The sequence below is a fragment of the Bidens hawaiensis genome, unplaced genomic scaffold, assembly GCF_021521415.1.
Source record: "Bidens hawaiensis isolate Kalapana, Puna unplaced genomic scaffold, B.hawaiensis_p1.1 tig00001461_1, whole genome shotgun sequence".
NCBI lineage: Eukaryota > Viridiplantae > Streptophyta > Magnoliopsida > Asterales > Asteraceae > Bidens > Bidens hawaiensis.
Genome location: NW_027491082.1, coordinates 1,692,546 through 1,705,053, shown reverse-complemented (window position 1 = coordinate 1,705,053; position 12,508 = coordinate 1,692,546). Strand labels below are relative to the sequence as shown.

At 40.0% G+C, this 12,508-nt stretch overlaps 1 pseudogene; it reads left to right on the top strand.

Annotated features, from left to right (window-relative positions):
* The first annotated feature begins 2,427 nt into the window (after positions 1-2,427).
* On the top strand, positions 2,428-3,792 carry LOC143576773 (malonyl-coenzyme A:anthocyanin 3-O-glucoside-6''-O-malonyltransferase pseudogene; annotated as a pseudogene).
* Positions 3,793-12,508: the final 8,716 nt, after the last annotated feature.

The window sequence follows — 12,508 nt, the reverse complement described above, 5'->3', positions numbered from 1 at the left end:
TTCCAGATCTGGAAGTATTTTCCAGATCTGAAAACACAGATCTAAGGATTTCCCCCAAAAGCTTGGTGGTTTCCTCCTGCATCTTCCAGATCTGGAAGTATTTTCCAGATCTGAAAACATAGATCTAAGGGTTTCCCCCAAAAGCTTGGTGGTTCTTCCTGAGATTTTGATGAACGGATCGGAGGGCCGAGAAGAGAAGCCAGTGTGGTTCATTGCCGTCCCACGGATGACGCCAATGTCGAAGCACGAAATGGAATCTGACCTGACCCATGACGGAGCTTCCACGGATTTCGAGATGAATGAACCGCATCCTGGTCTGCTGATCCTCTCCTCCGGCTGCTCGCGATCTGCAGTGGCGTTTTGGGGGTGTGGAGGTGACCGCTAAGATGATCTTGAAGATCTCTTGTTCACAGACACAAAAACTGGTGGTGGCACCTACTGAGCATGACCCCATGATAAGGAGGTGAAGACCTCCTTATATAGAGTCTCATGGCCACCATCATGATACCCTAATGGGCCTAGCCCAATTAGGGCTACCTCCACAAACCTCCTCAGCCCAATAACAAATGTATTAGCCCATATAATAAAACAAACCAAATATAATAAATTTAGGATTGTAAACCGGGTTTAATACCATACCCCTACAGTCATTATGAAAAGTCTAACCGTGATACTTTGGGACCAAAATGAAAGGAAATACACCACAGGACCCGAACGTAAATATTTTTTATTAGAACATGTTATTGAGAACCCAGCGAGTGTAACGACAGCGGCTGGAGAAGAGGAGGCCGGCGACAGGAATCAACAGCTACTTCATCTTCGTTCTAGTTATTAATCGTGCCATAGGAGACCGATTTGAGGCTGTTTAATGTTTGGGTCTCATGTTTTTCGGTTGTAATCGGTTGGAGAGTTTTTTTGTAGAAGTAATGTTGTTTGAGAAACCTTTTTCACAACTAAGCTAGTGGTTGAAAAATTTTCAAAAATAACAATCTCCGTTAGTAATGGCAACTTGAAGAAACCCCATAGGGTATGTAAGACTCAAAATATTGGGAATGTTTAAGTTGTCGTAATTGAGCCATGTTTTTGTGAAGTTGCCATTAGTAATGGAAATTTATGCCCAAGTTACCATTAGCAATGGAAATTTTCTGACAAGTTTCCTTTAGCAACGAAATTTTATGACAAGTTGCCATTACCAAGGAAAGTTCTGATGGTTTAAAGATGAATGATGAGTTAAATTTTTAAGTTGAGAAAAATAAATGCATGCATGTATTAAATTGTTTAAAAAACCCATAAGTCATTTAATGAATAAAGATGTATGCATATGTTATACTGAACCATCTAATTATATTAGAGGTATGCATCTTTTTAATATATTTTTATAAAACAGATTGTGTTGTTCCTTTTACTTTAGCAAGAAACAAAACAATGCATACATCTTTATAATTATGTTAGAACAATCCAATATAAGTAGACGCAGGGGGAGGGGGGGGGGGAATTATTTAAAAAAAAATCTTGTTAGTAATAGTGAATTGTTAACAAGAATTAAAGTGTTAACTTGCTTTGCTTTTATTTTATTTTTTTTTTAAGCCAAGAATATAAACAAGCAGGAAAATCAGTATTTTTACAACTAAAACCTAAAAGTTGATTAATAAAAAATAGGACATCATTCATAACAAACCATACATAAACATACATTAAATCCCTAAATTCATAAGAAACCATAAAACATACATAAAGCCATAATACATGCATTAAAAACATTAATTCACCAATACTCCTCCACACCTAAACCATCAAAGTTGGAGTCGTGAATTTCAACCGAGCATCAATCGCAGCCGCTAACGGCATTGCCTAAAAATATGAGGAAATGGCATGAGTGTGGGAAATGAGATGAAGTAATGTTTATAAAATCATAAATCATCTGAAAATGGGACATGAGAATGGGTTGGAAATTTATAATATTATAATTTTGGGTGAACTTGTGCTTCAATAGTTGTACACACTGCAGCTAAAATTGTACAACGCTACAAGTGTAATCACCGCATCTCCTTCCAATTGTTTTCTTCCATGTCTCCTCATTCATTCATATGATCATCAATAACCCTGCCTCTCTCTCTCTTAACAACCATCATTTCTTAACTCTCCTTTTTCTCTCAGACGATGGCCATGATAGATTCTTTAGTTTCTTGTTTTGATATAAACGTTGAATATTAAGTTCGCCACTTACGTACCCCTCTCTCCAAACACAAATTCAAATTTCAACTGTGATTATAAACCTCCAAAACCTTCAAGTCCAATCGACAAAGTCCTTGCACGTTTCTTACTTTAAATTGTTCGCCTAAATTGAATTGAATACTATGATCCAGTCCTATAAAAAAGCATACAAGTTTATAATTACATCACTCAATTAACGACATTAGCATCAACCAGATGGCTTCCCGTCCATTCTCCACCATTCTTGAACAGTCCCAAGTGTCACCACCTCTGGCAACAGTAAGTGATACGTTGCTGCCTCTCACGTTCTTTGATATCTTTTACCTTCAACGGCCTCCTATTCATTTTCTATTCTTCTATGATCTGCCACTCACTAAATCCCAATTCAATGAAACTATTGTTCCCAATCTTAAACACTCCTTATCAATCAGCCTTCAACATTTCTTCCCATATGCGGGTAATTTAATTGTGTTTCCTGATCGTTCCAAAAAACCCGAAATTCGATATGTGGAAGGTGATTCTGTCAATGTTACATTTGTGGAATGCAATCTTGATTTCAGTCATCTTACAGGATTCCATCCTCGAAATTGCGAAGAGTTTTACCATCTTACGCCTTTACTCGGAGACTCATGTCCTAAAGCATCTGATTTCATTAAGATTCCGGTCTTCTCCCTTCAAGTTACCTTGTTTCCTAACTGTGGTATTTCTATTGGAATGAGTATTCACCATAGCCTCGTTGATGCTGCCACTCAATTTAATTTCTTGAAGGCGTGGACATCGATTGCTTGTTGCGGTACAGATGAGTCATTTTTAGCTAATGGAGCTTTGCCTATTTATGATAGGCTGATCAAATACCCTAAGCGGGATGAAATATTTCTTGAGCGCACCAAGATTGAAACTTTCAACCAAGATTATTACCAACTACCAAAACTTTCCGGTCCAAGCGATAAAGTTCGAGCTACATTTGTCTTGATACGAACCTTCATCAACGAGTTAAAGACATTGGTTTCGACCAAAGTACCAAGATTACCACATGTTTCATCATTTACGGTTGCATGTGCTTATATATGGTGTTGCCTCGCACACGCACGCAATGAGGAGCACCATGCACTTGCTATTCCCATAGATTGTAGGGCACGCATGGATCCACCCATTCCATCAGCCTACTTTGGCAACTGCATCAGTGCGTGCATAATGGTCGCAAATACAACTCTTTTAACGGGAACCGAAGGATTGATAACTGCTGCTAAGTTAATCGGAGAGAACCTACACAAATTTCTAACAGATAAAGATGCGACTATAAACGATAAACTCCCGTTGCAAGATTTGTTCTCTGACGGGATACCAACAACAGTGATATCGATAGCAGGAACACCAAAGCTCAAGCTTTATGACATCGATTTCGGATGGGGGAAACCCAAAAAGCTTGAAAGGATTTCGCTCGATTATGGTGCATCCATATCTATTGATGCCGGCAAAGAATCCGACCAAGATTTGGAGATAGGCATTTGCCTAAAGGATACACAGATGGAAACTTTTGTGCGTATCTTCAACCTTGGACTAGAATCGTACATTTGAATTTTCATTAAAATGTTTCCGTTTGATACCAATCTGTCACACCCCGGTCGTAATGGCGGAAAACCGAGGCGTGGCGACTAGGTCGTGATTGATTGAGCACAATAGTATAAAAGTCTAAATGCATAAACATAACCAAACTGTCAAATATTACATCATCCAGGTAACATGAAACAAATTGTTTTAATACAAAATATCAAGTTTCCAAACAACTCCTAGCCTAGCCTTCATCTCTCTAAGGCCTCTATCAGCTATTAGCTACTTCCTGCTTCATTTCCTGAAAACATGTAATAAAACGTCAACTACAAAAAGTAGATGAGTGAATTCATAGGTTAACTAATACTGTAGTGATAAGCCCTACACAAGCATACTAGGCTAAGTTGTAGGGGTTTATATATAGGGTGTACCATCGGCTAACCCACCACTCCTACAACTTATCCTACTATGCTTGGTATGCTTATCATCTCAACTGAATCTGCAAGAGTTTCGTATAAAGATTCCAATTATTGTTTCCATGCATGCAGGAGGAACGGTATCAAGGATATATGTATAAGATACCCAAGAATCATATGTAACCATGCCATGATGAAAAATGATAATGATGCATAATGATCACACAAGACCTGACATCGACCCCACACAAGACCACACTATGCTACTTGATTTCCTTGATGGTAACCCAAATCGATCACTTTGGGTACCATGAGAGAATTCTAAGCGTACTTTAGTATCTCTTGGATTCCTAATCGATCACTTAGGAGATCCTTCGGATCCTTAATCGAACACTTAAGAGATCCTTCGGATTCTTAATCGAACACTTAAGAACCCCATAGGTCACGTGTATTCTAAATCGATCACTTTAGAATCCCACATCTAGTGACGGCCTGTCTACCAATCGACCACTTGGAGATCAAACCTATGCACTATTGTGACCTATATTGCCACTGTTCACACGATCACAAGACTGACCAATGAATAATGTGTTTTCATGATAAAGTATAACGGGTACATGACTTTGATTTCCAAACGTCCAATGTTCCCTAAACGCTGAGTGATTCCCATATTTACTCCTGAATATTTGATTATGCATACACAACTTCCGAGAAAGTTAAGGTACGCGTAACCTGCCATGATTACTTGTTTTCCCAATGTTCATTGTTTGCAAAAGATTTGTCAAGTGTTTATGATAAGTAATGTTTGAATAAATGTGTTTTGTCAAAACGTGTACATTTACCATGTTTTCACCCCCAATGATTTGAAAGGCTTTAAAAGAAAAATGGGGGCTATGAACTCACCTTGTTGACTAGGTGTGGTTGCTAGGGCGGTCGGGTGCTGTCAAACGTCGATCCTCTAAGTCTAGACAAGGACATAATAAGTTAACAACACAGTTTAAGTCTAAGAGTGTAAGCCTTACACGATCTCGAGCAAAAACTAGGTTTTAAAGACGAAACAGCTTGGTTCTGACCTGATTCGATCGAATCGGAACACATTCGATCGAATCGAAACTCATTCGATCGAATAGACACACATTCGATCGAATAGAAACACATTCGATCGAATAGACACTCATTCGATCGAATAGACAGACGTTCGATCGAATACGAAGCTCATTCGGTCGAATGAGTTGGAGACCATTCGGTTGCTTTCCTATTCGGTCGACTGGACTGGTTCGATCGACACATTCGATCGAATGAACTGATTCGATCGACTGGTTCGATCGAATGAGTCTGATTCGACTCCTTCAAGCTGGGCGACGGAGATACCCACGGGTTTTCCAGATTTTCCAGATTTTTGACCCAAAATCGAAGTTTTTGACATGGAAATGCTCGGGATTGAAAGGGGTATCGATTCCTAGTACTTTTAAACACAAAAGCTTGCATTTTGACACCAAAAATGACGGTTTTTGACCAAGAACACACTTGACACAAAAGTCGGAGTTTTTGCTCGATTCGGGGCGGGTTTTGGTTGTAAAAACGTATGATTTTCAAGAAGATCTTACCGACAACAACGATAAACAGATTGGTGGACTCGAATCTTAGATTGGATGACTTTCTCTCACTACTCTCTCTCTAGAAGTGGGAGTGTTTGGGTGGGAAGTGTTGGTGGAAATGAAAGAGATGGTGTAAGAATACTTGATTTTCCGCTTAAATACTCGGGTGACTCGGGTTCGGGTTTAGGCTACCGACGGGTCAAGACTAGTCGAGTTCATAAGTTTTTAAACAAACTAAAACTTTTTCAGCAAAACTTTTATAAACCATTTTCCGAATAATTATTTAAAATCTTTTTTTTTTTTTTTTTTTTTTAAATAAGAACATTTTATTTTTCAAAAGCATAAAAATTAATATTTTCCAGGCGTAAATGTCGTTTTATAAAATAAACATTTCAAATGATAAAAGCAGATTTCTCCAATGATATGGGTTCCGAACTTATCGTCCAGAACCCCAAAGTGTATAGTTTCCGATGATTCCTTGATTTTTGTCTACCAGTCAAATTCCAGGGCGTTACATCCTCCCCAACTTAGGGGAATTTCGTCCCGAAATTTAGCTTTTTAGTATACTTGATGCATCGATGATTAAGATTACATGATCCCATGATGACCACTATGCGCCACCACTTCTAATATTCGTCTCAGGCACCACCCAAATCAAGCCGAAGGGGCTTATATATAGGGTGTACCAGCGGCTAACCCACCACTCCTTCAACCTTACTTGGGTGTTTCCTTCGACTCCTATTAGATCAATGACACACAGGACGACACACTATTTTCCACTACGAGGCATCATCCTCAAGCTTTACATCAGACATATTCATTTCGGATTGAAGGGGTTTATATATAGGGTGTACCAGCGGCTAACCCACCACTCCTTCAATCTTCCGCGAATATTACCCTCGGTAATTCTTGAATTCAATGTCTCACAGCTGCCACGCTAACTATAAGTCCCTAATTCCAGGTTTCGCTTCAGACATATTCAACTCGTGCCGAAGAGGTTTATATATAGGGTGTACCAGCGGCTAACCCACCACTTCTTCAACCTTTGTCGAATATTTCTCTACACGAACCTTGAGTTCACGACTTCTAGTTACACAATAGCATATTGCTTATACACGTATACACCTGTGACCTTGATGTAATTATATTCCGGACTATAATTACGAGCTCACCTTGTATCAATGTATAAGCTCTATTGTGTGCGGCTAGAAAATTTGACACGACACCACACACATACACACAACCATGCTCCATGAATGCAAGAATGAATGACAAATTTTTGGCTTAAATAATGTATAAATTTCCCCAAAATTCATATGATTGAGTAGATATGACTTGTGCTCCCAGCATGAGCCCTGAGTAGCCAAATTTGTGGATGCAAATAAAAGAATACTTATAAGCATAATAAGGCAACACGATATTCATTGAATAACACAATTATTTGATACATGCTGCAAATGTTATATTGACTTCTAGACAATAGATTACAAGAATAGAGACTAAGAGAACAGATGAGGGTATTTCTCCTTCATTTGATCTTCGCGTTCCCATGTAAACTCGGGTCCGCGTTTGTTATTCCATCGAACATTCACAAGCGGTATGCGGCTACGCTTGGTCTTCTTGACCTCGCGATCCAAGATTTCGACGGGTTCTTCAACAAAAAGCAGATTGTCGTTAATTCGAACCTCGTCGACGGGAATGAGAAGGGCCTCGTCAACAAGACACTTCTTTAACTGCGAAACATGAAAAACATTGTGAACTCTACCGAGTTCCGGCGGCAGCTCAAGACGATAGGCAACTGGTCCGATCCTTTCAAGGATTTTGAATGGTCCAACATACCTAGGAGCGAACTTTCCCTTCTTCCCGAAACGGACTACGCCCTTCCAGGGGGAAACTTTCAGCAGAACACGGTCACCAACTTGAAACTCGAGTGGCTTGCGTCGTTTGTCTGCGTAGTACTTATGCCGACAACGGGCGTCTTTGAGTCGCTGTTGAATGATAGCGATTTGATCGGTTGTTTCCTGTATTAGTTCCGGGCCGATGATCTGTGAATCCCCGGTCTCGGACCAACACAAGGGTGAGCGACACTTGCGACCGTAAAGAGCTTCAAACGGCGCGCATTTAATAGAAGAGTGGTAACTATTGTTGTAAGAAAATTCTGCCAGCGGCAGATGAGCTTCCCAACTATTACCGAATTCAAGGATACAAGCTCTCAACATGTCCTCTAGGGTTTGTATGGTCCTCTCGCTCTGCCCATCAGTTTCTGGATGATAGGAAGAGCTAAGCTTCACACTTGTCCCAAAGGCCTTTTGCAAAGATTTCCAGAACCTGGAAGAAAAACTGCTGTCGCGATCAGACGTAATGCCCTTAGGCACACCATGACGGGAAACGATCTCACGAATGTATATCCGCGCCAACTTTTCCGTAGTGTAGTCCTCACGAACCGGGATAAAGTGAGCGGATTTAGTTAGAATGTCCACAATAACCCAAATTGAGTCATGACCGCTAGGCGTCCGCGGTAGCTTGGTGATGAAATCCATAGCTAACTCTTCCCACTTCCACTGAGGAATAATAGGTTGCTGAAGCAGCCCAGACGGCCTTCGATGCTCTGTCTTGACTCGCGAACAAGTCAAACATCTCATCACGTATAAAGCGATGTCTTTCTTCATCCCGGGCCACCAATAATGAGGTTTAAGATCTTGATACATTTTGCTGCTGCCGGGATGAATCGAGTATCTGGACTTGTGGGCTTCACTTAGAATAAGCGTTCGAAGAGGCTCAGAGTTTGGGATCCATGCTCGATCAAGAAAATAGAGGATGCCGTCCAACTTGGTTTCGAATTTCTGTTCGGCTCCACACGACAAAACCGAATAGACACACATTCGATCGAATGTGTGTCTAGAAATACTCCAAGTTCATTCGATCGAACCAGATTCGTTCATTCGATCGAACCAGTCTCCAGTTGATCGAATAAGTCACACATTCGATCCGTCCATTCGATCACTGTCTTATTCGACTGTCAGAACCCGTTCGATCAAACCATACACTCAATCGATCGAATCTGTTAACCCATTCGATCGAACCAGTTACACATTCGATCGAATAACTTTCAGAAGATCAGTTCGGTTTTCCAGAGAGACATTCGATCGAATCAGAACATATTCGATCGAATAAGGCACTCGTCCGATCGAACCAGACTCATTCGATCAACAGTTCAAAGTTAACCAAAGGATAAAAAATGGCTTCAAGTTCGAGTACCAACAAGAGGATCCAATCGATTCTCGAAAGCGATTCTGAATCGGGAAGCTACAACAAGCCACCAAAGCTGATGACATTAAACGACTTTACAACCTGGAAGACAAGATTTCAAATTCATATAACAGGTGTAAATCCTGGACTTTGGGAAGCTGTCCAGACAAGTTGGGTGCATCCAACGAATGATGATGGTGAGTCGTTGAGCTACTTTAGGCTATCTGAAGAACAAAAGATAGCCTTCGATGCTGAGAAGAAAGCCTTCTCCTTACTATCACAAGCACTCTCCACTGATCTTTTTCATCAGTTTAACCAGTTTACTACAGCGTCAACTCTTTGGAACGCACTGGTTGACCGATGTGAAGGATCTGATTCCCTTAGAGAAATTCACGCACGGGAGCTCAAGCGTGAATTTGATCTGTTTAGTCCAGAGTCGGGAGAAGATATTGAGTCGTTACTGTCGAGATTTTACCATCTAATGTCAGAACTCAAGTCCTATAACGTCAAAACTACAGGGACTGAGAAAGTTAGATGTCTTGCACAAGGACTTCCACCTAGCTGGAGCACCTAACTGGTTCGATCGAATCAGTTCATTCGATCGAACCAGTCGATCGAATCAGTTCATTCGATCGAACCAGTCGATCGAATCAGTTCATTCGATCGAATGTGTCGATCGAACCAGTCCAGTCGACCGAATAGGAAAGCAACCGAATGGTCTCCAACTCATTCGACCGAATGAGCTTCGTATTCGATCGAACGTCTGTCTATTCGATCGAATGTGTGTCTATTCGATCGAATGTGTTTCTATTCGATCGAATGTGTGTCTATTCGATCGAATGTGTGTCTATTCGATCGAATGTGTTTCGATTCGATCGAATGTGTTCCTATTCGATCGAATCAGGTCAGAACCAAGCTGTTTCGTCTTTAAAACCTAGTTTTTGCTCGAGATCGTGTAAGGCTTACACTCTTAGACTTAAACTGTGTTGTTAACTTATTATGTCCTTGTCTAGACTTAGAGGATCGACGTTTGACAGCACCCGACCGCCCTAGCAACCACACCTAGTCAACAAGGTGAGTTCATAGCCCCCATTTTTCTTTTAAAGCCTTTCAAATCATTGGGGGTGAAAACATGGTAAATGTACACGTTTTGACAAAACACATTTATTCAAACATTACTTATCATAAACACTTGACAAATCTTTTGCAAACAATGAACATTGGGAAAACAAGTAATCATGGCAGGTTACGCGTACCTTAACTTTCTCGGAAGTTGTGTATGCATAATCAAATATTCAGGAGTAAATATGGGAATCACTCAGCGTTTAGGGAACATTGGACGTTTGGAAATCAAAGTCATGTACCCGTTATACTTTATCATGAAAACACATTATTCATTGGTCAGTCTTGTGATCGTGTGAACAGTGGCAATATAGGTCACAATAGTGCATAGGTTTGATCTCCAAGTGGTCGATTGGTAGACAGGCCGTCACTAGATGTGGGATTCTAAAGTGATCGATTTAGAATACACGTGACCTATGGGGTTCTTAAGTGTTCGATTAAGAATCCGAAGGATCTCTTAAGTGTTCGATTAAGGATCCGAAGGATCTCCTAAGTGATCGATTAGGAATCCAAGAGATACTAAAGTACGCGTTAGAATTCTCTCATGGTACCCAAAGTGATCGATTTGGGTTACCATCAAGGAAATCAAGTAGCATAGTGTGGTCTTGTGTGGGGTCGATGTCAGGTCTGGTGTGATCATTATGCATCATTATCATTTTTCATCATGGCATGGTTACATATGATTCTTGGGTATCTTATACATATATCCTTGATACCGTTCCTCCTGCATGCATGGAAACAATAATTGGAATCTTTATACGAAACTCTTGCAGATTCAGTTGAGATGATAAGCATACCAAGCATAGTAGGATAAGTTGTAGGAGTGGTGGGTTAGCCGATGGTACACCCTATATATAAACCCCTACAACTTAGCCTAGTATGCTTGTGTAGGGCTTATCACTACAGTATTAGTTAACCTATGAATTCACTCATCTACTTTTTGTAGTTGACGTTTTATTACATGTTTTCAGGAAATGAAGCAGGAAGTAGCTAATAGCTGATAGAGGCCTTAGAGAGATGAAGGCTAGGCTAGGAGTTGTTTGGAAACTTGATATTTTGTATTAAAACAATTTGTTTCATGTTACCTGGATGATGTAATATTTGACAGTTTGGTTATGTTTATGCATTTAGACTTTTATACTATTGTGCTCAATCAATCACGACCTAGTCGCCACGCCTCGGTTTTCCGCCATTACGACCGGGGTGTGACATTTATGTATTTTTCTAGTTTGTTCAATAATGTGGGTTTAATTAAGCCAAAGCAAATCACAACTATAATCTTTTAATTGTTGCCGGTCTAAATTAAGGATGGTTTCAACTTTTAACGTATTTGTTTCCAACGGTCCGCGACTAACAAAATCATAACGCCATTATTTGCAGATCGTCTGCAAACGTTTTTGCCCGGAAAACTCATATTTTTCTAGAAAACTCAACATTTTCGTTTCAAGCATCTATGTAGCATTAGATCGGACTATTATGAAACTTTTTCTAGTAAAATCCTCAATTATAGGTCACCCGAACCCTAAAACAACTGTCAAAATCAATTGGTGGTGCTCAAATGGTGGTGGTTAGTTGGTGGTGGTGGTGTTCAGGTGTTATTCAAGTTGAGTTTACCGACAAAAAATGTGAATTTTCCAGCCAAAATTGATTTTCCGACAAACCAGCAAGTAACGGCGTTAGGATTCTATTAGTTGCGGACCATTGGGAACAAGCACACTAAGAGTTGGGACCGTCAGCAGCCAATTTATTAGTTGAGACCAGCAGCGACCAAAAGATGATAGTTTGGGATTAACAAAATCCAATACACAAAAAAAATCCACATAATAATAATAATAATAATAATAATAATAATAATAGTATCTCTAAGTGTCCTTTTGTCTCTTTAGTCGATACATCAAAATATTTTAACCTCATTATTGATACGCAAAATAACTTCACAAGTCCACGGTCCACTATGAAAAGATACAATATTGGACCTAAAGAGGGAACCGCTAAAGGACCAAGTAATAGCGAAGGAAGCAAAATCAGGTCAAGAAATTACCCCGACGTCACCCTCCTGTCCAGCAGGCCCATTTTAGATTATTATTATAGCCCAACTTATTCACATTCTTCAGGCCCGCAAACCAGTTCTAGTATGCTATTATGAAATTTGGCCCACCTGGCTCAAGTCCATTTGGTAACTCAACTCAGTTAGAGCATTCTCATCCGGTTAGGTTACCAGAGGTGGAATTTGAAACTACGGTTGGATCAAAATTCAAGATTAAATATTAATCGTCTGATAAAAACATCAAAGATTGAATATTAACCGTCCGATAAGAAGCAAATGACCTCTTTCATACGCTCCTATTTTTCCTCCCG